This window comes from Triturus cristatus, chromosome 10 (genome assembly GCF_964204655.1).
Source record: "Triturus cristatus chromosome 10, aTriCri1.1, whole genome shotgun sequence".
In the NCBI taxonomy this organism is placed as follows: Eukaryota; Metazoa; Chordata; class Amphibia; order Caudata; family Salamandridae; genus Triturus; species Triturus cristatus.
The window spans coordinates 906350736-906378361 of record NC_140593.1 but is presented as its reverse complement, the minus strand read 5'-3'; the positions used below and the strand labels follow the sequence as shown (position 1 = coordinate 906378361).

General features: G+C 41.9%; 1 long non-coding RNA gene across 1 annotated transcript in view; it reads right to left on the bottom strand.

The window, feature by feature from the left end:
* The window catches only part of LOC146796229 (uncharacterized), a 118378-nt gene that overhangs the window by 82727 nt on the left and 8025 nt on the right, over window positions 1-27626 (bottom strand). The gene's annotated exons all lie outside the window — the stretch shown is intronic.

Genomic DNA, 27626 nt, shown 5'->3' with positions numbered 1-27626 from the left:
CAAGAGACAATTCATAGTGATCAGACTGGTTTTAGTGGGGGTAGATCTATGACGGCAAACACGCAGTTTTTAAAAACATGCCTTGGATTATTTTAATACAAATTTTATCCCGGCAAGTATTGTTATGGACGATGCTGAGAAGGCTTTCGACTTAGTGAATTGGAGTATCCTGTTTTTTGCCCTTGGGCTGTTTGGCTTCCCAGCCCAGGTTGTTAACATGCTCCGCAATATCTACCAGGGGGCCACGGCCCAGGTAGTTATAAACTCGAAACAAGCAGGGACTATAAAAATAAAGTGTGGGACCAGGCAGGGTTGTCCGCTTTCGCCCTTGCTTTTTACCTTTTTTATAGAGCCTTTCGCAATTAAAATACGAAACAATGCTGCTATTCAAACACCTATTTTGGGCATGCCTTAGTTGAATCTTTTTGCAGATGACATAATTTTATACTTGACCCAGGACAAAGATAACCTCGAAACGGTTTTAAGGGAATTTAAGAACTTTGAGTTAATCGGCGGTTATAAAATAAATGCCCTTAATACAAATGTAAATTATTTTCCGTCTTGTTTGAGAATGCAAGCAACTAACCCAGAGCCAATTAGATATCTCGGGATATATGTGTCTAGCCAGTACCAAAAGCTATATAAACTGAATTATTTAAGAACGAGGGAGAACATCAAGAAACTTTTGGAACAATGGCTGATATTCCCCTTATCGATAGTGGGTAGTGTTTTGTTAATTAAATTTTCTATACTTCCGTTGCTAATATTTCTCTTTTCTAATGTCCCAAACAAGATAAATATGTTCTTTTTTAGAGAATTAGAAACCTTCTTTAGAGAATTTGTCTGGGGAAAGAAAGTAGCAAGGGTAAAATTGACAGTGGTCCAATTACCCATTGCACAAGGGGGTTAGCTTTGCCTCATTTAAGAACTTACTACAAGGCAGCTTTTCTAGACTTAGTGTCTGGACTGATGGAATCTAAATGTACTAAAGATAGCTTCTTTTTAGATAGAATGATTCAAGAATCGGATTTGCAAACCCGAGTGTTTTTAAAAACTTCCAAACTTCCTAAAATAACAAGGTATAAGACTTTGAAGGATCTTATTTTTAGACTTCAGTCATTTTTTAAAAAGACGGGGTCTTCCAGACTCCAATATTTAAAATTGGGAGAAGCTTCTAGCTTTGGCCTCCAGTTTCGATTAAGACATATCAATAATTGGGAAAGCTGTGGACTATTTGAGCTAAGACATTTAATAATTCAAAACAGGGCGATTTCCTGGTTAGAGGTAATGGGTAGGGCGGAAAGCCATCGGAAACCCTCCTTCTTTAAATATTTGCAAATCGCTCACTTTCTAAAAAACACGAGTGGCATCTTTGACGCTCCAAATCAACTGGTGGTAGCCCTTTATGGGGCTAGAGTGAGTTGTGTGGGGAACTGGTACCGGCTGTTATATAAACAGGGTCAAACCTCAGTGTTAGAGAGCCACTTGGCTAAAATAGATCATGAGACAGGATGTACTTTTTCATTGAATGACTGGGAGGCTCTATGTCATCTAGGAAGTAAATCGTTGCTTGCTGCAAATTTCTTGGTGGCTTTCCTACTTAACTCCGGCTGCTCTAAAAAAAAGATTTCCAGTAGTTGAGAATAAGTGCTTCCGTTGCCATGCTGATGGGGAAGGCAGATGGCACCATATCTTTCTTGCATGTCCACGGTTGAGGCCTTTTTGGGAGGCAATGTTTGCAGATATTAGGTTAACAATCGGAAAGACTGTTTTGGTGGAGGCCGAGGCCGAGGCAGCTTTATTTGGATTTTGCGGGTGCAGAATGAGGTTAACAGGGGCCGAGCTTTTTTATTCATTTCTTGTACGGTAGCCCGTTCTTTAATTCTCGAGAATTGGAAATCTAGTGAAGCCCCCTCTCATTTGAAATGGTTCAACAAAATGAAGAGGTCTCGAAAATTTGAAGAAGCCAATGCTAGACGGGTCGGGGCCACTAGAAACTTTGAAAACAATTGGAAGTTTTTTATGGATTTAGAAATGTTAAAAGAGGGACTTTAACACTGGTTTTATATTTTAGATGCTGTATCCGTTTGGCATTGCATTTTAGAAGCATTTGCACTTTTTTCACCATTGCACTTTATTAGATGATCGACTTATGGTTATTTTGGATTAATGAGGGTAACAGCGGTTTCAGCCATATTGCTTTTAAAAATTGATCTTGATGTTGGAATGACAGCTGCTATTTGTGATAAAAATGCACTTGCACTTTAATTGATATTGCACTTTAGAACCACTTGCAACCATGTGGGTTGCTGCACCTTAGTCTACTTAGTTTGCACATTGCAAATTATTTTGATGATGATGTTACTTGCTGCTAAAGCCTTATTTGCTCTAAAATTCTATGATGAAATTAGAAGTTATCGTATCTGCTTCACCAAACTGTTTATTTTTAATGAGTTGAAGTAGATTATGTATTTTTTATATCTAATGCCTTGCTCAATAAAAAAAAAGAAAAAAAAAGTGAATGAAAATAAACTACGTGCAAGTGTAAAGTATTTGAAAGAAAATGCTACAGTAGGCTAGAGTGACTTCTTTGAGAACAGTGTCATTCAGAAATAAACAAATCCATATCTTGCATGACTACGTGCAACTGAATCCATTTTGGTCAAGATGGCACTGAGGTTTAACTGAGGCCTTCTTAGCATATGCCCAGAAAACACAGTTTAACAAATGACAGCATAATTGCTTCAATTGCATTAGCTTCATGTCAGTATACAATTTGCAAATTCAGGTGCAGGTTAATCATTCACATTTTGAATAGGTGTGGGTGGAATTGGCGGAGTTTCATTCTATGGAATTCTGTGGAACTACATTAAAATTCCCCTGACTTCAGCAAAGGGGCAGAGTGGTCACCATTATGTGAGGTGCATACCCCTCGACACCCTTGAATAATCATGTAAGGCCACCGAGGGGTATGAGGTGCACTCCAGTGCAGCGCATACCCCTTGGTGTCCTTCTATAAGCATGTGAAGGCACCTAGGGCTATGCACTACACATTGCAGTGCCAACTCTGCCCCTTCGTAGAATTCAGTGGAATTGTAATGTAGTTCTGCGTAATTCCATAGAAAGAAACTTAAATTCATCAGTTAAAATCATAGGCAACGTAGTTTTTAACAGAATCCAAGATTGGACCTAACAATATTAATAGTTGAAGTCCCAGTCGGTACAGTTTCAGTGAGCAGCTAGGTACAGTGGAGCAATGCCTAACTCTATATCTGTCAATGGGCAGTTACACCATTGATTGCGATGCCCACTGTACCTATTTTTTATGGACTTATTCAGTGCCTTTGGCAGGTTTGATCAGTAAAAGTTGTGGCTTCATTTTTAGATATGGGTTTGAAGTAGCATTGGTAAATTTTCTTTTTGATTTGCATTTCAATCTTGCTGCTAAAGGGGAGCCATTTGGGAGCTATCTGATTTGTTTCCTTTAGAAAGAGGAGTGCCCCACTTTTACTTGTTTTGTACATAAATAAAATCAACCTGCATCTGGTGAATATTTATGTTGATGTGCCCATGGTTAATGGCAAACCCAACCCTGCTCTCTTATATTCAGATTATGCAGTTCTATTGCCCTGTACTCCCAGGGCATTGAGATACTTAGTGGTAGCATTTACTCAATAGGACTAGATTACTCTCAATGCCAATGTCTCTAAATCTCACATAATACATAATGTCCTGTGGCCCTATTAGTTTTGACTTGCATACTATTGTCATAGATAGGGACAGGTTAGAAAAGCTTTGTAGATATGCCAACTACTCCTCACCACAAGTGAAAGAGAAATGCTTTTATAGGTGTCTTCTGTCTTTATCACATTGCACATCATATCACATGTGTCATGCAGAACATACCCTTTTGTATTTAGAGGATCTTATCAAATGTGGCCCCTTAATGCTGTTGATATTTATTTGGTCCAATCTCAAGGCTACTCTCAATCAGTTGAACAATAAAACTTAATTCAATTCATACTCTCAATCAGTTAATCATTAGCAACTGTCTAACTTGGGATAAGGGTAAGAACATTTCCCTGGCTATCATTTGTCAAAGAGAATTTACAGGAGTTGGGCCCCTCATCTTGGTTTGAGAAACCCTTTCTCCGTATGTATGAAAGACAAGTTATGGGTCAAAAGATCTTTTTTTAGGACATGTACGCTTCATGAGGAAAGGACATTATTTGTATAAACCTACAGTGAGGCAATCGGCCATCATTCAAACTTGTACTGGTATTGATCCCTATTTGAAGCTGGTGCCAGGTCATTGGGAAAGGGCATTACTATTTAGATTTGGATCCTGCACCATTGGTAGCTTATGGTGTTTCCCATCAGAGCAATACAGAAATTCCATTATTTGCTATTGTCCTTGCGATGGCATCTCTAGCCAGACACTTTTGCACTTGTCTTTTTTTCTGTACATGTTATCAAGTTTTTAATTACCTTTTTTATTAACAATATTGAGAAAATATAATTTTAAAAACTGTAAACTGTCACTATGTTGTTTAAAGATGGTTAAAGATGATACTATTTGCTTCACTGATGGATCTATTTTAAAATCTGTTGTTGGTTGCTGCAACTTTGATGCTTTTTTAATAGATTAATTATGTTTTTAGGCTTTCCGTACTTTTTATGAATGTCTGTGGGATCCAAACTAAAGGTTTCCTTACTTGACTTGAATAAACAAATTCATTAAATATATAGCAAATAAAATGAAACGTAATAAAGATGTTTATATCAAAAACAAATTAAAAATATTAAAAATATTTTCAATTAAAACACTTCCCACTCTCTTACCGTAAAACATGAAAATGAGCAAACAATTAAAATTGCTAAACACACATAAATAATAAAATATTAATAATATTACATTAATAAGCATAAAACATGAAATAAAAAATATAAATCAAGTAACACAATGACAAAAATATATAACTTGACAACCAGTTAACAATTAAAAAACAGCAACACATTAAAATAACAATTAATTAGTTTACATAATTCAATATTAATAAAAGAAACTAATTACATTTAAAATAATGATAAATAAAAAATGATAATGGACATATTAAAACCTTTCCCTGCCTAATCCTTTACAGCTGACCAACCCACTAAATATCAATTTCTAATTACATTTTTAGAAAGAATTACAGATCCAAAATTTATAAAATATAATAAAACAAATTAAACATAAATATTATTAAAATAACTAATTGTTCTGAAATATGTAAACAAAAAAACTATTACAAATTATGTTATATTGACCTATATCATAAGAATCATATGCAACTTTGTTAAATGAACAACATTAAGTAATTTTAAAAACCCATAATTGTTCATTTGGTATTAAGTTTCACCGTGGGGCTGGCATCACAATACACTTGCCACGCTACTTGAGTATTTTTTATCTGATGTTTTGGCAGACTATCGATACCAGCAGAACAAGAAAAGCAAGAAAAAAGCATGTCATACTGACTAGGCTGGGAGAGAAAGAAAGGCAAAAGAGGTAGAAAGGGTGAAAGAACTGAAGGTGAGAGATGGGGAACTAAGGAGATTGTGAGAGGGAATACAAGAAGAAAATGAATTTGGGAGAGAGAATAATTATTTACAAAGACGGAAGGAAAAACAAGGAAAAAAGAGGTAGTAACAGAGTGAGAGACATAAATGAAGAGAAAAACCAGAGAGAGAAAGAGGACAACAAAACATCAAGAGAAAGTGTGACATGGGAGCAAATAAAATAGAAAGACAGATCAGAATAGGAAAAGGCATGGGAAACTGAAAGGGAAGAGCGAGAGAGAAGGTTAGATAGGAGAAATACAGCTAGGGAGCAAGTTAGAGAAACATGGCAAAAAATTGAGAACTGCCGTGCTTGCCCCCAATATGATGTTCAACCTGTGAAAAGTTTTTTCCCTTTTTTGTGCATGAGCTTTTATTCAAAATAATGTGTCCCAAATATTGTGTATGTATGACCAATGTTAATTAATTGTATTATGATTATGTCCTTGTCTTTTTAAATTATTGTGTCTGATATGCTTTTATGGATATGGTTTTATCTAAATAAAGTATTTTTGACTTGACTTGGAGAAGGCAAGGAAAGGGAAACAAAGATGAAAAAGAGAGCGAGAACATAAGAGTGAGAGGAAGGAGTGGAGAAAGAGCTAATTATAGATTGAGAGAGAGAGAGAGAGAGAGAGAGACAGTAAAGGGGCAAATTAAGTGCAGCAGATTGAGCGAGGGACTTGCCGAGATCTGAACATTACCGGAAAGAGGGAAAAAGTGAGACTTTAAGGACTATTTAAAAACACTGGTATACTGTTGTTGCAGGCCTGATGTGCTTTTAAACTAACAACTTGGCTGTTTTCCAGACTAGTTCCTTAGAAAGATATGTCAAAATGTCTTGTAAATTAGTCTTTAAATTCTTATCAAGTTATTTCCAGTGTGACTGGATCCACCTTCTTTACATGCACCATTTCCCAGTACATGATGCGATCAATGTAACTAGCCCAACACTGACACACACACGTACACACACAGACACACAGACACACACAGACATACACACACACACACAGTCACACACACACAATCACACTCATAGGCTCATTAAGGGACTGAAACACTACAGTACTGAGGCAGGCACATTTAGCAGCAGGCAGATGTAGGACTAAGAATAACCACATACAAAGCGAGACCTAGATCTGACTAGGCACACATAGTAATAGCCACGTCTGCAAACTTGCTGCCACAATCACTGGCAGGTGCAAATATATTGAGTACTAGACATGACATCCCAATCTATGCCCAGTAATTGTATTTGAAGTCAAATGCACAGTTGCCTTACATTGGGACAGATTCACAGTAGTCCTTATGAGTAAAGGAAATTATACCACAGAATACTCTTTAAGGTACTCTTACATGCTTTTGTGAATTAGCCCCGAAAGGTCCAACTCCCTATTGGTAATAGTGCAATTAGGACAAAGTGTTTTCTATTTGAACTAATTGTATATGACAGTCCCATTCATTCCCATTTGAGAACTCAAAAGTATGTACAGCAAGTATTAACAGAGTACTACTTTACATACAAACTGCCTTTGTGACTATGCCCCTGTGATTTTAAAATGCAAGAGTACTCCCCCACACAAAGTGATCACAACCTTAGTCCTTTTCATGTTCAGAGTAAGTGCCACTACAAATTATTTTTCAATTTTTCACAAGGCATTCATTTGCTTCAGTAAGATACCGGGAATATTATTTACTCAATTTCTGTCTTTTTGAATTGATTTTAATCAAGAAAAATAGAGGTGAACTGAAAGAAAATATGGGTGGCTCATTGTTCTTGCTTAATAAGAATCTGTGTAAAAAAACAAGAGAGTCAGATGAACAAATCATATGCGTGCATTTAAGGCAAACATTATTATAACTGCTTCTGGTAATGAGTGACCCAGTAAAGCCACTATGTGGAATGAGGAAGAATGTAATTTTGCATCCACAACAATGCACACAAACAATTCTTGGGTGAATTTATAACATGCATATGAAAGATGCAGAGACTGAAATGCCTAACTTGAATTCCTCTACAGCAGTGATTCATTTGTTTAAAAAAAAAAAAAGAAAGGTGCAGGGGTTCAAACATTTTGTTAGGAACCCGCCACAGAACGCCAACGTTGCTGATACCAACACTGCCTAGTCTTGATTCCACCTCATGTCTTCTTTCACCCTTCAATTCTATCTCTCTTTCTCATTATTTCAGATTCATTTCCTTCCCTGTGTTCTCCCTTTGCCACTGTTTTCCTATCTTTCTCTTCCTACGTCTTTCTCCATTTTTGCGTTTCTCTCTCTTACACTGAGTCAAAGCCTGATGATAAGAAATTAGTTCTTGTCGAAGTAATGAACACTGGTGCCCACCTCCTGCTATCATTCTGGCCTGCACAAATTTAACAGTTCTCCCAAGCACTGTAAGCGTCACAAACTACACTGAATTGTGTCTCACGCCTGCTAAGGTGGGGAGGTCGTTTTTCCTCCACACACATCTCTGGCATCTTGGCCAAGACTTTTCAACATGGAGCCACTTGTTGTCTATTTCTTGAAGTGATACATATTTCCATGCATTTGGCAGTAAAACAATTACAGGTGAGGGTAAAATTTACCATACTGATCCTTGTTACCTGTGGCCTCTTAATTACGAAGGGGCAGGCAAGAGCAGTTATTATCAATGTTTTTCTTTCAATTAGGTGAAATTCCAGTCCAAAATGAGGAATTACTACAGGAATCAGAAATGGAATTACCAATTAGCCTGCTAATCCCTAATTTCTTATAGGATACGTTCACAATGTAGCAAGAATCCTGTTTTGGAATTAATGGGCTTCTTAGATGTAAGACTTGAAGTTTCATGTTTTTTTTACTCCGGTTTGGATGAGTTCATATAGATACCTGACATTGGTGGGTTAAACTGTTTTACTGGAAATAGTAGGGATGGCTGGTAAGTGATTACGCGGACAACAATAATTCCTTCACTTCCTTTGTAAAGGTTTTATTGGAATTGTATTGTATACCTTTAAACAAATCTGTTGTATCCTGCTTATTTACCTATGTTTACCACAGTTTACCAAGCTCCTTGCTGCTCAGCCAGTGTGAGTGTTCTGAGTGGAATGTTGGTGTGACAGAAATGCATGGAATGTTTGGGTGCCTGTGTGAGTGAGGTGTGACATTTGAATATGGGCTGAGCTGCAGTCAGGCTGCTCCTGGTGGGGTTGTTGATGTACATGATTACCATCGTGAAACACAACATTCTTGCTCTCGATATTTGAAGTATGTAATCACAGGTACGACTCGTGGCTTGTAAGTAGTTACAGGTTTAATATAATAATAATGCACCCACAACCAGACGCCTCCGCCGCATACCAGGATCGCTGCCAACTGACCATATCAGAATCCTGGCACACAATGTTCAGCGCTAGATTGTGGAACAGCGCTCAAACAACAACATGCACGAGCCTAACACCTCCAACACGAGAATGCCGGTCATCATCACATTACAACTTCTCCCTCCCCACAAGGAACTAAACAGAAAGAACAACTTAACCAAAAGTACAAAATTCATTATAGCACAAAAGCATGAACCTAAAAAACAATAGTTCATAACAACAATTAATCATGACATCATGACAAAACATAGTCACTTAATTTCGTGGGCAATCTCCTACAACGAACTCCCAATTCTGATGAAGAAGTAGAAGCATCCGAGTTGGAAACAACAGTGCGGGTACTTGCACAAGGTTCCAAACTGGAATGTGTAATGGGAGACGGAGTAGAAGATTTTCCAACACTAGAAGGTAAATCATTTAATAGATGAACCCAATCAGAATCTTCTAATTCTTGACTGGAAAGCTTAAGTAAAGAATCAGCCTCAGAATTAGAGAGATGAACCAGCGATCTCTTACTCCACCACCCTTTATGGCCAAGCAAGGCTGATGACTTACTGACCCCCGTGACCTGCACTGGAGGAGAAAATCTTGAAGTCCCCTTAGGCACTTTTTTGGGATTCTTAATAAGGACCCAGCTACCAACCTCCAAGTGTGAAGACTTGAACACTTTACCTTTATCATGAGTGCTCCTCATGAGATTCTGTTTCTCAGCAACTCTGGAAGCTACCTCATGGTTGCAAGGCAAATCTTTGTCCTGTTTGTTAACCATCCACTTTGGAAATAAACTAGTATGAGCAGTTCTACCTCTTAAAAGTGAAAATGGAGACACCCCAGTGGTACAATGAGGAGAGATGTTATAAGCCCATAATTTTGCTTCAAGAAAGTCTTGAACATCTTGTCGTGAGGATAGAGCTGTCTGAATAGCATCTTTAATTAATCTATTCGCTCTTTCAACCAAACCATTTGACGTTGGTGAGTAAAGAGCAACCTTAAAATGTGTAACGTCACAATCAGCAAGAAAAGAACTGAATTTCTCAGAAATAAAATGAGTGCCATTATCAGAAACTAAAATAGAAGGCGAACCTTCAAGAGAAAACACTTTTCTCAAAAACTTTACAGCATTAACAGAACTTGGTGAATCACAAAACATGTGGTAAACCCACTTAGAGTGGTAGTCAATCAACAAAATGATATACTTTAGATCATGTTGCAAACAGTCATATGGGCCACAAAAGTCCAAGCCAACTTTATCCCAAGGTTTCGTAGGATAGGGAACAGGATGCAGTGGAGTGCTCATGACTTTCCATTTCTTGTCTGATAATAAACACTCCGGGCATGAATCAATAACATGTTTAACCTGTGATTCTAAGGATGGCCACCAATAGTATAACTTGATGAGTTGAGAAGTTTTCGAAATACCTAAATGACCTTTGTGAGCAAATTTGATAATGTCATTTCTAAGTTTGGTAGGGGGAACAAACCAATCATGTCTCATGATTATATTGTTGACTAAAGATAACTCAGATGCCACCATGGCGAAAGCTTTCAACTCATTTGAAAGTTTTCTATTTTCTGGCCAACCTTTAACAATGTACTCAGAAACAAGTTTAAGAGTGTCGTCTTCATGCTGTGCATCTAGCCAAGACTCTTCAGTAATATTTGGACAAGAATATACAGCATCAAGAGTCGCAATGACACATTCCGTATCCTCTGAAATCTCAACCTCTGAGGAATCATGAAAAGCCATGCGAGACAGGCAATCCGCTCTAAAATTGTTCCCCCCAGAAATATGTTTAACGGCAAAATGAAACTCTTGCAATTTAGACAACAGTCTAACCAACCTTGCTGATGCTTTGCCAAGGCCATTACCAGATAATAACTGCGTCAGAGGCTTGTGATCAGTGAACAGATCAAACTGATGTCCCCAAATGTAATTTTTGAACTTTTCAATGGCCCAAACACAGGTAAGGGCCTCACGTTCTATGGTACTATAATGAGTTTCAGATTGCTTTAACATCCTGGAGGAGAAAGCTATGGTGTGCTCCTTACCTGAGACCCATTGACCAAGAACGGCACCTAAGCCAGTAAGGCTAGCATCAAACATTATAAAACATTTCGAGGAGTCATGAAAAGGGTGTAAAGCAGGTGCATCCATGATAAGTTTCTTAACTTGAAGAAAAGAAGAAGAAACTTCTTCAGACCACTCAAACTTTGATCCTTTACGGAGGAGAGCACGTAGGGGCTCTACCGTTTGTGCATACCCCTTAACAAAACGGGCATAATATTCCGCCAAGCCTAAAAAAGACTTAAGTGCATCTTTGTGTTTAGGAGGAGTAGCATGGCTAATGGCTTTAATAAGAGACATTTTTGGCTTGAGACCCTCTGGAGAAAGTGTATGACCCAAATATTCCAATTGTTGTGTTGCAAATTTACATTTTTCTGCCCTAATAGTCATGCCTGACTGGTCCAATGTGTTTAAGACCGAGGATAAATCGTCCAAATGAGTCTCCCAGTCATTAGAATAAACTAGAATGTCATCCTGATAGGCTTGTACACCTGTGATATTTTTAAACAGACTGTCCATGATTTTTTGAAATACGCTGGCTGCAGAGGCTAAGCCGAAAGGTAACTTAAGATATTTAAACACCCCAAAAGGTGTGACAAAAGTTGTTAACTCTTGAGAATCAGCTGTTAAGGGAACCTGATGATAAGCAGAACACAAATCAATGAGTGAAAAAAACTTGGCCCCTCCCAAATTAGCCAGGAGATCATGAATTTTAGGAAGAGGATGACAGTCAATAAGAATGTTATTATTCAAAGTGCGCAAGTCCGCACATAATCTGACCTCGCTGGATTTTTTGCGGACAATAACAATGGGAGAAACCCACTCAGAGGAGTCACAAGGAGCAATGACGCCATCATCACACAGTTTTTTAAGAACAGCTTTAAGTTCATCCTTTGCACTAAGAGGCAAGGGTCGTACCTTATGAACAAAAGGTTGGGTATCAGATTTCAACCTAATCTGATGTTGAAAACCTTTAACGGTTCCCAACTTTTCAGAAAATAATTTTGAGAATTTACCCAAGAGTTTTTTAATGTCCGAATTACGGTCTGAAAGACATAAACAGTCAGAAATAGGATGTAAATCGTTCATGGAACCAGCAGGGCTGTAGCCCTGAGGGGGATCGCCAAGCACAATTGGATTATCGGAACCTGGAATGAGACGTAAACCCATTCTCGCCAAATCTTGCCATCCAATAATATTGCGTCCTTTAATTGCAACGTAAATCTTAGTAAAAATGGATCTACCTAAGCATTCCAGTCTGTAATTAAAATATCCCAACATGTCTATATCAAACTCCCCAAAAGCCTTTGGGTTGACGTCAGTTTGACATAGAGTAATTGAACCTTTCCATTTATCATGAAATGTAACATCTGATAGAATGGTTATAGGATAACCAGAGTCTGCCATTACAGGAATTTCCACCTTACCAAAATATGCAGTTCCTAAAGGGCCTTTGACGCCGTGATGGGTAGCAATGGAATTGCATTCAATAGAAACTACCATGTCTTGAAATTGATTTGAACAATCATCAACGGCTTCAGAGTAAGCTACACTATTTATGGTGGTGGGTCTTTTCGAGGATCTGCAAGAAACTTGAAAATGGCCAATCTTTTTACAAAGAACACATCTTTTCCCGATGGCCGGGCACATGGGATAATTTCTTAAGTGCGATTTGGGACCGCATCTATAACAGAATGTATTTCCTTTCTTTACAAATTGCTTAGTAGGTCTATGCATAGATATGGCATTCACAGAGTTAACAATATCTTGTGTAGGATTCTTGAATGAGGTGACGGACTGATCTTGTTGAAGAACTTTAGAAGTGACGTTGGATCTTTCAATACTCTTGGCGATGTCAATCGTCTCATGGAGAGAAGGTTTTCTGCAACTAAGGAGACGTTGCTGAATTTTCTTGAAAAACAAGCAAAAACAAATTGGTCGCGAATGTAAATTTCAGGGTCAGCTTCAAACTCGCATGTAGATGCCAAAACTCGCAATTGTGCAATATACTCTTCCACCGATTCATCTTCACCTTGTTTTCTTCTAAAGAAATTATGTCTCTCAAGCATAACGTTCGACTCCTGATCGTAGTGATTAGCAAGTCGCGATAACGCCTCCTTATACACGTTCCAATGGTCAGCATCACCAGCTTCACCAGTCAGAGTTGGAAATTTAGGCAAGTTCTCAAAAACATGTTGTGCAGCAAGACCAAGACAACCATAAAGAATTGCTACTTTACGCTGCGGAGGAAACTTGACAGCATCAATAGCTACAATGTGATTTTCAAAAGCTTTTACCCATTGGCACCATGGGATGCTGGGTTTCCCAGGTTGTTGCAAGAAGGGAGGCGGTTGTGCAAATTGTTGAGACGAAGCCATAGTTGTTGGTTCAAACAACAATAAAGACGTAGAGAAGGTGTTGAAGTGACAACAAAAGCTATTTAAATATTGAAATAAATACACTTGTTGATGTCAGTAAGAATTGGTAAGTAAATTTCATGTGAATTAGCGTTTTGAAATGAGCTTATTACAAAATCCAACAGCTCAAGCATAAAAAATAATCAGAACTTTGAAATATTCAAGGTGTGCCTGTCACCGTAAAAACGTGCAGGCTCGATCCTACCTTAAAGCGAGTCAATGAAGAAATTAGTTGTAGGAGTCAGCTGCTCTCCGCGGCGTAGCGTTGCGTATTAGTTGGTTGCTAAGGTAACCAGTAAACAACCACAATATGGCCGCTAGCGCCGGTGCGCGTATGCGTCATGCGTTACTACGCATGCGCGAAGACGCGCGTGAGGGTGCGATGCGTTGCCATTGTAAACTTGGAGTGAGGTACATCGGCAAAATCGTCGCTTGCACGAGTTGAAACTCGGATGCGAGGGCTTGCGAAGATCTCCAGTTGTGTAGAAGGCGTGAAGAGGTGAGCTCCTGGTAAATCCACTTTTGGGTGAAATTCTTGGCTGGTGGGTGCAGGACGCGCAGCTCCGTCCAGTCGTCGCCAAATGAAGTATGTAATCACAGGTACGACTCGTGGCTTGTAAGTAGTTACAGGTTTAATATAATAATAATGCACCCACAACCAGACGCCTCTGCCGCATACCAGGATCGCTGACAACTGACCATATCAGAATCCTGGCACACAACGTTCAGCGCTAGATCGTGGAACAGCGCTCAAACAACAACATGCACGAGCCTAACACCTCCGACACGAGAATGCCGGTCATCATCACATTACAATATTCCTGTATGACGATATTTCAAACTCGATATTTTTGTATATCGATATTTGAAACTCGATATTCTGTCTGTGCACCCTGGTAAAATACAACGTATTTTTGGCGACGACTTGGAGACTAACCCATGTCTACAACTGGACTTCATGAACCTGTCTCCAAGAGAGGCATTAGAGCTGAATGAACCTACAGAAACTACAGATGCTGACAACGCAATCACATATATTCACAGGAAAAAAAGAGAAACTGGAGCAGCACACCTGGCAGCCCCACCAGTGTCCTTCTCATCGGACAGCCCCAGCCCAGGAGTGCCATGCTCACCAACATTACTTCTTTTGGACTTTGATGTAACTAGTACTGCTTGCGTCATCAAGCCTAACAATTTACAGCCTGTGAATTCATTTGGCTCACATATGAGTATTTGCAGCCACAAATTGCTGGACCATGAGCACATTCAAAATCCATATGGAATTTGGCTACATGTTGCAGTCAACAGGAATGGGTGGACTTTTAAAAGAAAAGGTTAATCAGCTGAGGATTTTCACAGGCATACCATACTTGGTTTTCACACAACTGGATAACACGAAGCTTCTAACGGTTTGCTCTCTGCCCTCAATCTTTCATGGGAGTGTTTATTTTTGTCGTTTACATTGCATATGTGACATTTACTAGATCGCACACGATAACTTTTGGCAAAGTGGTCTCTGTACTGGCAGTCGGAGGAGGCCATCTGATGTGAGAAAAACATAGTGGTGAGTTTCTCAATATTTTATTTTTCTTCATGAACTACAACGACCTGCAGGGACGGTGGCCGTTTAAACCGTTATAATGCTGTCTAAATATTATACACAACGCGTGCAGCTTACCTGGTTATAGGAGTCACGCAGAAGTATCCTTAGCACCACTGTGACATCTCTGCATCTACACGCCACTGCAAGCTGCTGTGGGAAGCTTTGCAGCACGCCGCAATCGTCAGCCACCCAGCGCTGTCGTAACAGCATGCCACCATCTTAGTATTGGGTGGCAAGCATCGGGCTAGGTTTGTCCTGTATTAGCCATCCTGTGCAGCGCCCTGTACTTGCAGCCATCTGTCTTCTGTGTGGTGGTGGTCAAGGAAACTACGGATATTCACCTCCAAGTTTGTTGAGTGCATGTTTACGATGGAACACAGGCACATTCGTGGGGCAGGAACACGTTTCTAAAGCAGACGCATGATGCAGGTGTCGGAGAATTATGAGTACATTTTGTGAAGCTGCGATATGTGGGGCCCACTACAGGCTCACAGTTTACTGCATCAGCATTTTTCTCTGTGTTTGCCAAGCCCCGAATTTAATTGCATGTCGGACTCCATCTTTGATCTGCCAGTGCGTGAGGGAGCAAGATGACAAGTTTAGCTGCATCTTATCTCTGGTACGTTTCTCTAACTATGGATACCCAGATTTCAGATTGACATGTATCCAGTTTTTTCTTGGAATCATAGAGAGTGTCAAGTCATGTGAGATATCGCTTACAGGAGGTCTTGCTGGGTTTGTTGTGGTTACAGGTTTTTTTTAACAAAAAAAAGAGACAAAGAAAAAGAGTTTGCATGATTTAGTGTTAATGTTGGAGTAATGTTCATCTCATGCATGTTATTTTTCTGTGATGCCATTCTTTTACATTTGTCTCACATCAAGTTTATGATGGGACAGCAAACTGACAAATCAATGTTCTACTGATGGTGTTTGTGGTTTGGCAACATTCTCTATTTACACCAGGTTGTCGCACTTACAATTTGCATCTAATTTTACACTTATGCATTGAATGTCATATCTCTTACACGTGTGATTGTGATATTGGGTTTAATTTGTGCATTTACTTATGATGTCGTAGGTACGCTTACATAAGGGAGGTCCTAGGGTTTTAGTGGGTGAGGTACACCCATCTCTTGGTTTGTTTTTACACTCCCTTATATGAGGGATGATCTTGTGGATGAGGTATGACCCTGTTGGTGGTTTTCAGCCATTTCTGGGTTTGTTGTTGTTTATTCTTACATGAGGGATTTGTTAACGGAGTGTAAGTCACCATATGCTACATGTCTTGTCTTTACGGTGTGTAAGTCGCCATGCGCTACACGTCATGTCTATACGGTGTGTAAGTCAGCTTGTGCTACACGTATACTTTCACTTGTTAAACGGTGTGTAAGTCACCTTGTGGTGCACGTTTACTTTACTTTGTGTGTAAGTCACCCTGTGCTGCACATCTTGTTTGCTGTCTCAATAGGTGTCAGTCCCATTTACATGTATTACATTAAGACCCTTACTCAGCGTAAGTCTTCATGGGTCATAGTCCAATTTACATGGTTTAAGTCAAAAACTCTTAGAGGAGGGATGATTTTTGGGGTTACTCTGCCTAGTTGTGGACCCTTACATGAAGGGTGTTAAGATGGGTTTTTAGTTCCATCTTCATAACGTATGTTATTTTGTCTCAGGGTGTGTATCATCCTTTGCTACACTTTATAAACTGTTTTGAAATAGATTTTATGGGGGAGGATGGGTGATATTGATTATCATTTTATTTGATATTGCTTGTCAATTTATTATTCATCCTTTCTGGTTTCTTAATTGTTCAGACTCCCTCGAGATGTATTTTACTGTGCATCCCTGAGTTTTGAAATATTTTCTGCATATGTGTTTTCTTGTGTATAATTCATCCCATGTGGTATTGTTATTTTCATTTTTCATTTAAAAGGAGGGAATATGTTATATCCTGCTTATTTACTTATGTTCATCCCAGTTTACCAAGCTCCTTGCTGCTTAGCCAGTGTGAGTGTTCTGAGTGGAATGTTGGTGTGACATAGATGCATGGTGTAATATTGTGAGCATTCTAGTGGTTGGTGGGGCGGAGCCTTGGGGTGAGGGGAAGAGGAGGAGCGACGGGAGAAGCGGGCAGTTAGAGTAGGGACATCGAAGAGGAAGGTTGATTAATAAAGAGTTGGTAAACAGAACACGGTGTCGGTCGTTATTGGTGTAGTAGCACGACACGACAGCTGGCGACGAGGGTGGGATGAGCGGCATGCTCCCCTGAACCGCAACGTGCGACGTAGCCCGCCTGAGAGCGAGAAGCAGAAGAAGACGTCGGAAGCAACGCTACGCGCGTTGCACTCTGAGCCTGGACCGTGTTCAACGTCCCGAAGGAGTAGGGAGAGCGGGGTGAAAGCGAAACCCTGGCCCCTGCTTGGTCCCTTCCGTAAAAGTGACCCGCCGTGTGAGAGCCCCCTCCCAGCGTAAAGTGGAAGACGTACGTGTCCCGGGGAAGCAGCAGCAGCGAAGCCCACCTGCCTGACGCCGACTGAGACCTCACGGAGCTGGTGAGTGAGGCTCTCAGAGCAGTAGAGTTAGCGGGAGAATAACGGTTGAGCCTCGTGTGAAGCCCTGTGTGTGGTGCCGGTCCGGCGGCCATCTTGAAACCAGGAAGCTATCCAAGGACACCCTCATTAAATCGGACAGGCGGCCATTTTAAAGTCAGGCGCCCAGGAGCCACTAAAGGGGATTAAACAAGCACGAGCAAAGACAAGCACAAGACAAACGCAGAAATAAACAAGCACGAGTAAAAACAAGACAACCTTACAACAAGCCCAAGCAAAGACAAGAACAGAGTCGAACAAACACGAGCAAAGACAAGCACGGAAATAAACAAGCACGAGTAAAAGCAAGATAACTTTGCAACAAGCCCAAGCAAAGACAAGTAAAGAGTTGAACAAGCACGAGCAAAGGCAGCAAACACACCAAACAAGCCAAGGCACAGGCAAATACGGACAGAAGTGAGCCGAGACAAGCCCACGTGAGGCGTGATGTCAAACCAGGGATCACCTGCACGCCAAGAAGCGAAACCCATTGTCATGGGACTGTCGCACCTGCGCCCTCCAGAGCCTCTGGCGCTCGTGGTCGGAGGTAGCATGGGCCCTCGCTGGGAAGAATGGATTGAAGATTTCGAAGACTACATCAAAGGCTCCAAGGTACTCGGTGATGAGGATCAACTGATTGCGCTTCGCAACCTCGTGGGGAAAGACATCAGCAAAATGATCAAGGAAATCCCAGCTGCGGATGCAGGGACGTACGCCAAGGTACGGGAAGCTCTGGATAAGAAATTTCTACACAAAAAAAATGTAGACTACAAGAGGTATGTGTTCCAGAGGGCGCGCCAAGAAAAAGATGAAGCGATGAGCACATACATAACTCGACTACGACGGTTGGCACGCCACTGCAACTTTGAAGCATTTTCAACGGCTGATGCCATACGGCTGCGCGTCATTGACGGCTGTCAGTCTGAGACCCTCCAAAGAAAATTGTTAAAAAAAAGTCACACCCTAGACGAAATCGAAGAACTGACGAGAGTGCATGACCAGGCCGAGGAACAGGCCAAGACCATGGAAGCAGGGCATACAGAACGTCGAGAGCAGATATGTCAGGTGCGAACCGGTCGCCCTCGGAGCGCAGGCGACACGATCGGCCATCATCGCGCCGGCGCCATTCTGGGCACTGTAGACCGGACTCGGGGAGAAAGAACAGACGATATGATCATGCGAGGAAGGCGACAGCACGAAAATGTTACAGATGCGGGTATGACTTCCCACACTCCGGAGTGTGCCCGGCTATGGGACAGCAGTGCCGCAAGTGTGGTTGGAGCAATCATTTTGAAGCCATGTGCGGAGAGTATCGCCGTGAGAAAGAAAAGAATTCGCCCGCGACGTCGCGGAGCGACACTCGCCGGCACCATGCGCGAGCGATGCATGATCGCCCGAAGTCGTCATCAAGATCATCGCACTCCAGCAGGGAGTCGTGGACATCACGATGGTCGAGGAGATCACCCTCTCGGGACTCTAGATCGACATCAGACGAACAAGAATATTCAGTTGAATATGCGAGTATGGTTGCTGACCCGGACCAACTTAAGAAATATTCCCGACTGGACATCAGCGTCGGTGGACATGCCACAAAATTTGTGATGGACAGTGGAGTGTCACTAAATTACATTCCGGTGACGGAGTACAAAAAAATGAACCCTCTCCCGCGTCTGAGTCCTGCATTTGTTCGGGTCTACACCTGGATGTCCAGGAAGCCCCTTCCCTGTCTTGGGAAGTTTTCAACTACGCTGAGACACAACACAATGTCAGTTCCCGCTGTGATCCACGTCATAGAAGGGCCAGAGGCTGACTGTCTTCTTAGTCTGCCGACGGCCGAGCGGCTGCGTCTGGTGGAAGTTCTCTATCGCGTCAGCAATGACATTGACATCGTGCACAAGCCAGGCAAATCAGTCAACCTGGCTGATTACATGTCGCGACACCCCAGGGCAACACACACACCTGAACTGTCCGTTGTGGAGGAAGATGTCCATCTCGTGGAGGATCAAGCGCGACCGCCTGCGGTTCCCCTGGAGATCATTCAACATGCCACCCTGAAGGATTGTCCGCAGTGTCCAGTAGTAGGGCACGGTGATCCTCCAGCCCCGAGTCAGATGACACCGCCGCCGCCTGGAGTGTGGCACGAACTAGCCCTGGACTTTTATGGCCCATTGCAATCAGGCAAATATGTTCTCGTAATAATGGACGAATACTCACGGTTTCCCATTGCCCAGTTTGTGCCGTCCACCACTGCTGCCGCCACCATTGCGGTTCTAGATGAAGTCTTTGCAGCCTGGGGTGTGCCCAAGGAACTGAAAACAGACAATGGTCCACCGTTCACTGGATGGAAATTCAGCGACTTTGCGAAATCCATGGGTGTCCAGCATCGGCGGATAACACCTGTGTGGTCACACGCCAATAGCACTGGTGAAAGGTTTATGGCCATACTCAAAGAGACTTTCCAGCAAGCTACCCTTGATAGACGAGATCTGTAAATGGCTCTCAATGAAGTGCTTCGAGCATATCGAACAACACCCCATGCCACTACAGGCAAATGTCCAGCGACACTCATGTTAGGGCGCCCCATCTGGACGCGGATACCCACTTGGGAGGATGCATTAAGACCGGTGTCACCAGGTCGTCTTCACCAAGAAGTAGTAACTGATGCTGATCGCGCTGGCAAGGAGAGCATGAAAGCTTATGCGGACCACAGGAGATGAGCTAGATCTCTCTCGCCTCATGAAGGGGACTGCGTCGTGGTCAAACAAGAACCAAGTAAGGAAACGGACTGTTGGTTCCGGGCAAAGCCCCTCACAGTCACTAGACAAAAGGGCACCGCGCTGACGGCTGAGTCGGAGGACAGGCGCATCACTCGCAATGTCCCCCACTTTCAAAGATGCAGCCCCACCATGAAAGAGACACTCACGCCGGGGCCTACAACGTCTGTGACTGAACACTGTGAAGGACATGATCGGATACCTATGGGTCAGGAACGGGACGCTGAGGGCAGCAATGGAACTGTGTCTGAAGGCCTGTCCCTGCGGCCAAGAAGAGACATTCAAAAACCTAGACGGTTGATCAAAGAGATGTGAGCACTGGTCACAAGCTTTATTAACAAAGGGGGAGATGTAATATTGTGAGCATTCTAGTGGTTGGTGGGGCGGAGCCTTGGGGTGAGGGGAAGAGGAGGAGCGACGGGAGAAGCGGGCAGTTAGAGTAGGGACATCGAAGAGGAAGGTTGATTAATAAAGAGTTGGTAAACAGAACACGGTGTCGGTCGTTATTGGTGTAGTAGCACGACACGACACATGGAAAGTTTGGGTGCCTGTGTCAGTGAGGTGTGACAGTTGAAGATGGGCTGAGCAGCAGGTAGGCTGCTCCTGGTGGGGCTGTTGATGTACATGATTACCATCCTGAAACAAGACTAATAAAGAAACTACAAGATACAACTCGGCTACGTCTGGTAAGATACAACGAATTCATACAACAGATGAATGCAGAAACCTTGGCAAAGGGACCACAATGTATTTAAATAATCTTAGGTATGTAATTTCACCATGAAATCACACTACGTAACAATACTATATGGCCTAAATTACGAGTGTCCCTTGTAGGGTACATCGTTTTTACATCCAGAAAAGTCAGACATCGAGGTGTTCAGAATTTGTCAGATGTGATCATTATCACATATTCTGAAATTTTGCCCAAGTGGATGCAGATTTTGGTATAGTTACTGCACCAAACCCTACATGTTACAGTAAATATTGTATGTTTTTCCCCTTTAAAATGATGGCAGCTTTGAAGGCAAGATGGCGGTCGTCTAAGACCGTGGTGCAGAAGGTCCAGCGCTGGGGGAGCTATGAACTCTGATATTCAACAATGAGAGGAGAGGAGACGGAGCATACGGACCACTTTTTTCGTGAAGAGAAAGAAAAGGGAATGATTTGAAGAATTTATCGGCTAAGCAGACAATCAAAGATCGCTATCTTTTATGCTTCCTGATGGTGCTGGTAAACAATAAGAAACTAAACGCGAGTACAGGAGCTTACCTCAAGACTCTCGGCTCGCTCATTGGTCTCTCTGTCATCTGTTTTCTTTGCCGCGAACAGCTGTTAGTACCACGGGAATCGAGAAAGCCGCTACACGGGGGATTTGATCACCAATCCGCCTTTAGTGATAACGCTAACGCCAACAAGAAGGATTTTGCGGTGCCTCCTAAAAATGCTGGTTCCTCCATCACGGCCAAGGCAAGGGCTGCAGCAGCAGCGGCGAGACAGGTACAGCGTGAGGATGCCGTAATTGGTAAACGGACTACTCAAGAAATGAATGCGGGCTCCAGTACTCCTAGGCAGGAGTCTGCGTCGACGGGGAAAGCGAAAGGAAGCACAGCCGGCCCCACAGTGGCTGATCTCCTTCGCCGAACACCTGGTGGAGTACTTCCAGGTCAGGCGAAGCAGAGTCAGCCAGCGAAAACAGACGCAGCGTTACAGACTCGTTCGAGAAGCCCTGAAAACCTGGAAAACTCCGGAGGCCCAGCTAGTGAAGTAAGTCCCGTTATATTAATGGGGGATGTGATTGAAGAGTTGGAAGTGAATTTGCTAGATGTAGGTAATGCCAAGGAAGCTCCTCAAAGTGCCCTCAATATATCTAATCTACCTCATTCCAAAACTGGCATAATTACGAGCCTAAAGACAAGCGAACTACTTCAAAATGCTCAAAATGCTCCCCCTATATTTATACCTATCCTGCAGCACCCAAGTGCGGCTAGAACCAGCGATAAGGTAGATGAAGCCATGATAACTCCCATAATAGCACCTGAAGCTCCCCTTAAGGAGATCATGGCTGGCTTGGATGTCACATACAATACACCTCAAAATCAGATGGTAACCACGCCTAGTTTGGGGGGAGTCAGTCACCCTAATGATACCCAAGATAAAACTATTGAGAGGGCTGGATGTAGCACCGTGACAAACAACAACAGGAGAGCTCTAGATACAGATGTGGAAAAGGACCCAAGTGACTTTTATTCCTTCTCGGACGAGTTAGAATGGTCAGATGAGACATGTTCAATATCAACGGGTAGCGACAATGATGATGACTCTGGCCGTGGTGCTAAAAAAACTGTAGTTGAAAAAAGAAAGGGTCATCACGGTGCGACTGATTTGGTATGGGATTATACCCCTACAACGCAACCTATCCAATCTATGCCGGAACAACTTACAGAGCGCACAGCGACGAATATCTCATCTGCATCCCACCAAGCTGCTGCTCCTGGTTGCTTATATCACCCTTAAGGCTCTCCAGCTACTCTCGATACAGTAATGGAAACTGTTCTCCAAGCAATTGCAGGACATAGAGAAGAGACTGCACATGACGGGAGTAAGGCCCAAAACACTCTTCGAAAAGTACAAGGGGTGGTTCGGAGATTGAACAAAACCGTCAGCTCATTTGGAGACAGACTGTCTGACCTTGACTCTCGCATAGTATCCAATGAAACTGAGATTGCAACAAACTATGAGTTAGTAGAGTCACATGAAGCAGAGCTCTCTGATGTAAGATGGAAGTTAGAGGAATTTGAAAACCGCCTCCAAAGAAATAACCTACGTGTTCTAGGAGTCCCGGAAACTTTAGAAGGGGAGGATGCTCGGGCTTTTATTATCAGAATATTCCTTGACTCTCTACCTGAATTGTCGAACTGGAACTGGGACTTAGAGATACAACGAGCTCACCGCGTGCCTCTGAATCTAAAACAGCCTGCACGCCCGGGGGGGTTTCCTCGTGCAATCTTAGTATACTTTGGTAATTTCCTCCTCAGGCAAGCAATATCGGAGAAAGCCAGACCGTAGTCAAAACGAGCGAGCGGCACTATCTCTTATTTTGTACGCCCCGATTTTTGCCACGCCACGGTGGAAAGGAGGTGGCGTCTTCGCCAGTTGATTAAACCTTTCCAAGAGAAGAAACTATTGGCCTATCTGAATAATCCAGCCCGTCTTACAATAATTAATGGGGGGTCCATAACATTTTTCACATCTGAAATCAAGGCCAAGGAGTACTTGGATGCCTTATGAAGTAGCTTTCAATGTAGCGCTGTTAAGTTTCCGTGATATTAGGGTGATATTAGGCTGCACTTACTGAAGCATTTCAAGGTTTATCATGGTCTAATGGCACTCTTTTTGTCAGTATGTAATTTTTTTTTTTTTTTTCATCACATAAATTTCACAGTCTTTCGCTCATAAAAGGAGAGGAGGGAAGGGGGAAAGCGAAAGGAAGGAAGAGAAAAGAAAAAAGTGAGCTATTGATTTTTTGTAAAGGGTATCACGTAATTTTAACCCCTTCGATGCTGCGCAGATTCCGCCGCTGTGCTGACGGAATCTTGCGCGGGCGTGGTCATGACGGAATGGTTCCGTCATGAGCACAGCTCAACCGTGGGTCATGACGGAACCATTCCGTCATGAGCACCGAAGGGGTTAAACATAAGCTCCAGCGCTGGACCTCGATATGCACATTCATCAAATAGACTCTCACGGAGTCTAAAAGCCTCACGGAGGGTGTGGGGGGGGGGTCAGGGGGGGTGGTAGCCAGGGGGGGGGGCGAAAGGGCAGGCGGAAGCCGGAATGGAGGAAAAAATAAGGGGAAAAATGGCAACTCCTTGCGTATACTGAATTTTAGAGTAATAAATAAAATGTTTTTCTATATTTTTGGAGAGATAATTATGGAAAACAACTCGACACTGTTATGGGGAAGTTTAAAATATGCTCCTGGAATGTGGCTGGGCTTAATGATAGGGCCAAGAGAGCTAGTATTTATGAATTAATTAGGCAAGGGCCCTTTGACATTCTTTGTTTTCAAGAAACTCATATTACATGGTTAGATAGGGACTTACTAAAAATGCCTGGGTTTAACTTATTAGCAAATACTTCACAAACCTCCAAAACCTGTGGTGTAGCTATCTTTGCCAGAAGCTTCTTGGGGCAAGCGAAACATAAACTAGTAGATGCCTCTGGTAGATGGGTCATCATTGAGCTAGAACCTGGAATAACACTTTGCACAGTTTATGCTCTGAATCATGATGACCCACATATATTTGAAGAGTTAGAGCTTGAGTTGGCTTCCTGGCCCAAGGTATTGATATTGTGTGGTGATTTGAATATTTCTTTTCAACATTTAGGAATGCCTTATCACCAATATCTGGCTGCCTACACAGGAAGAAAACCCAAAGTTTACGGAGCGTTCTCGCAACTAAGAGAAAGCTTTGACTTAATTGACGTCTGGGCTTTTAAACGACATTTTGATCCCGGTTATACTTATTTCTCATTCCCACACAATAAATATGTGCAAATCGACTATATGTGGTTGGTCAGTGAACAGATCTCGGGTGCAGAAATCGAAAAAAGTCCCAAGACACTCTCTGACCATAATATGCTCACTCTTACTATTAATGTGTCCAATTTGTATAGGCCCCGTTTCAATTGGACTTTCGATAGAAAACTCCTCGCTAATAAAGAGTACATTGATTACATCAAGACTTGGACACAGGGTTACTTCGACTGTAACCGCTATAGCACGTCGAGGGCCATAGTGTGGGACTGTTTCAAGGCTGCTCTTAGGGGTGAAACTATCAGCTTCGTAGCTAAACAAAAGAAAGAGGCAGTCCTGGTTAACCAGCGTCAGATGTTAGACCTTGCTGAAGTTGAGCAGGAACACACTTACGATATAACTAAAGGAAGTGACGGTAAAGCCACATTATGCAAATTGCTAATTCTGAAAACTACGATCAATAGCAAGATTAATCAGAAAGCAGCAGAAACCTACCAAACCAGCCGTAATAAATTATACGAAGACGGAGAAAAGGTCAGAAAGCAACTAGCCCTTCGTACCCGACAGAAACAATCACTTAATAAAATCAGTCATATATATGCAAATGGTAAAACTTGCAGTGAACCAGACAAGATACTAGAGGTCTTTAAAGGATATTATGAGAATCTTTATACTAACGAAGAGACTCTCGAGTCAGAGGAAATTAAAGAATTACTACGGTTTTGGCTAACGGAATGTGGAATGATTAATACTCTCGATGCAGCCAGTAGAGATGACTTAGATAAAGACATTACATTAGTCGAAGTACAAGCAGCCTTATCCGATCTGGCCTTTGGTAAGGCAGCAGGCCCAGATAAGATCCCCCTAGATCTATATAAAATTCTGGGATCGGTCATTATACCATACATATTAGATCTCTGTATAGGTATACAGGGGAACGGCAATACGCCTCTATCTTGGAAAGAGACCAATATAGTAATATTTCCTAAGAAGGGTAAGCCCCCAGAGCTTCCCACTTCGTATCGCCCGATCTCATTAATAAATTCAGACTCAAAAATATATGCAAAGGTCTTAGTCAATCGGCTCAGGAGGGTGGTAGAACATCTGGTCTCCCCGTTGCAGCACGGATTCATTCCCCATAAAGGAACTACGGATCATATCCGTAGGGTCATATCACTATTCGACATCATGGCTGCGACGGGGGGCCGGATGTCTATGATCCTCCTTGACGCCGAGAAAGCCTTTGACCGAGTTTCATGGAAATATCTGTGGGCGATAATGGGTCTTAACAACTTTGGGGCTGGCTTTGCTAGATCTATACAAGCAATGTATCAAGATCCAATTGCTAAAGTTCAGACGATGGGCCTAGAATCTAGACCATTCAACATTCTAAGGGGCACAAGGCAGGGGTGTCCTTGCTCCCCAATATTGTTTGCCCTTTATATTAATCCGCTGATTATGAAACTACTGGCAAGTACTGTGATAACACCAATTAAAACAGGCAAGCACGATACTAAGATACTTGCTTATGCCGATGACGTAGCGGTTGTAACACCAAATCCTACCGAGGCAATTGGAGAAATTGAAAATATAACTCGGTCCTTTGGGGTCATGTCCGGATATTCTTTGAATCGTGAGAAAACTGTTGTTATTTGTACAAATAATATTCTATTTAATGACCCCAGAAAAGCAACAAATGCTGTTTATTTAGGTGTCTCTATATCCCCCAAGATTGAAAATATTAATCAACTTAATTACGATCCCATGCTCGAAAATATAAAGAAAGACCTTCTGAGGGTTAATAGCCTTAATCTTTCAATTATTGGTAGGGTTAATTTTGTTAAAATGAATATTTTTCCGAAGATACTGTACTTCTTTCGCGCAATCCCTTTAATTATTGAGGATAAGATGATCACAGCCATAGAGTCACAAATTTCTAAATTTATTTGGGGATATGGCAAAATTAGGAGATCCTCTACACTTTTATCGCTTCCACAGGAGAGAGGAGGTCTGGGGCTTCCAAATATAACTTTGTATTTTTGGGCTAGTTTCCTTCAGGGGATGTTTCCACTTTTTAATATAAAACCAATAGGTAATAATACAGGCCTGATTGGGACCCCCTCAATATATGAACTAGCTGTAGGGAAGAAAGCCAAAGGTTTATTGCTGAGACAGATAGAGCCATCGTATTATAAAAAGGTTAAGTTTAAAATTATTGAGAGTGCTTAGAGGATATGGAAGAAAACTTCCAAACATTTTGATATCCCCAAAATTAATAAATATACGCCTTTATGGCACTCCTTTCTTCTCTCCCGGCAAATCAATGACGATATCGCTAAGAGGTGGGAGTGCCTTGGACTGGTATCAGTAGGAGATTTTCTTGACACTACGTCCAGCTCGAGGTTCTCGAATCTTCAAATAAAATTTAACATTCCGACCTTTGACTTCTTTAAATATATTCAGATAAATGCCATACTGTCTGCGAAACTCCCAAATATTTCAATGTCGAATATCCCTATTGTTGATTATATTGGGGGGAAGAAAAATTCTAGTATAAGCATATTCTACGAATTGTTACTGGTACAACAATATGTCGATTTGGAAAGAACAGAATCTCTTTGGGCATCTAAATTGATTAATCCAAATGTTGATATTGACAAGGTTCTT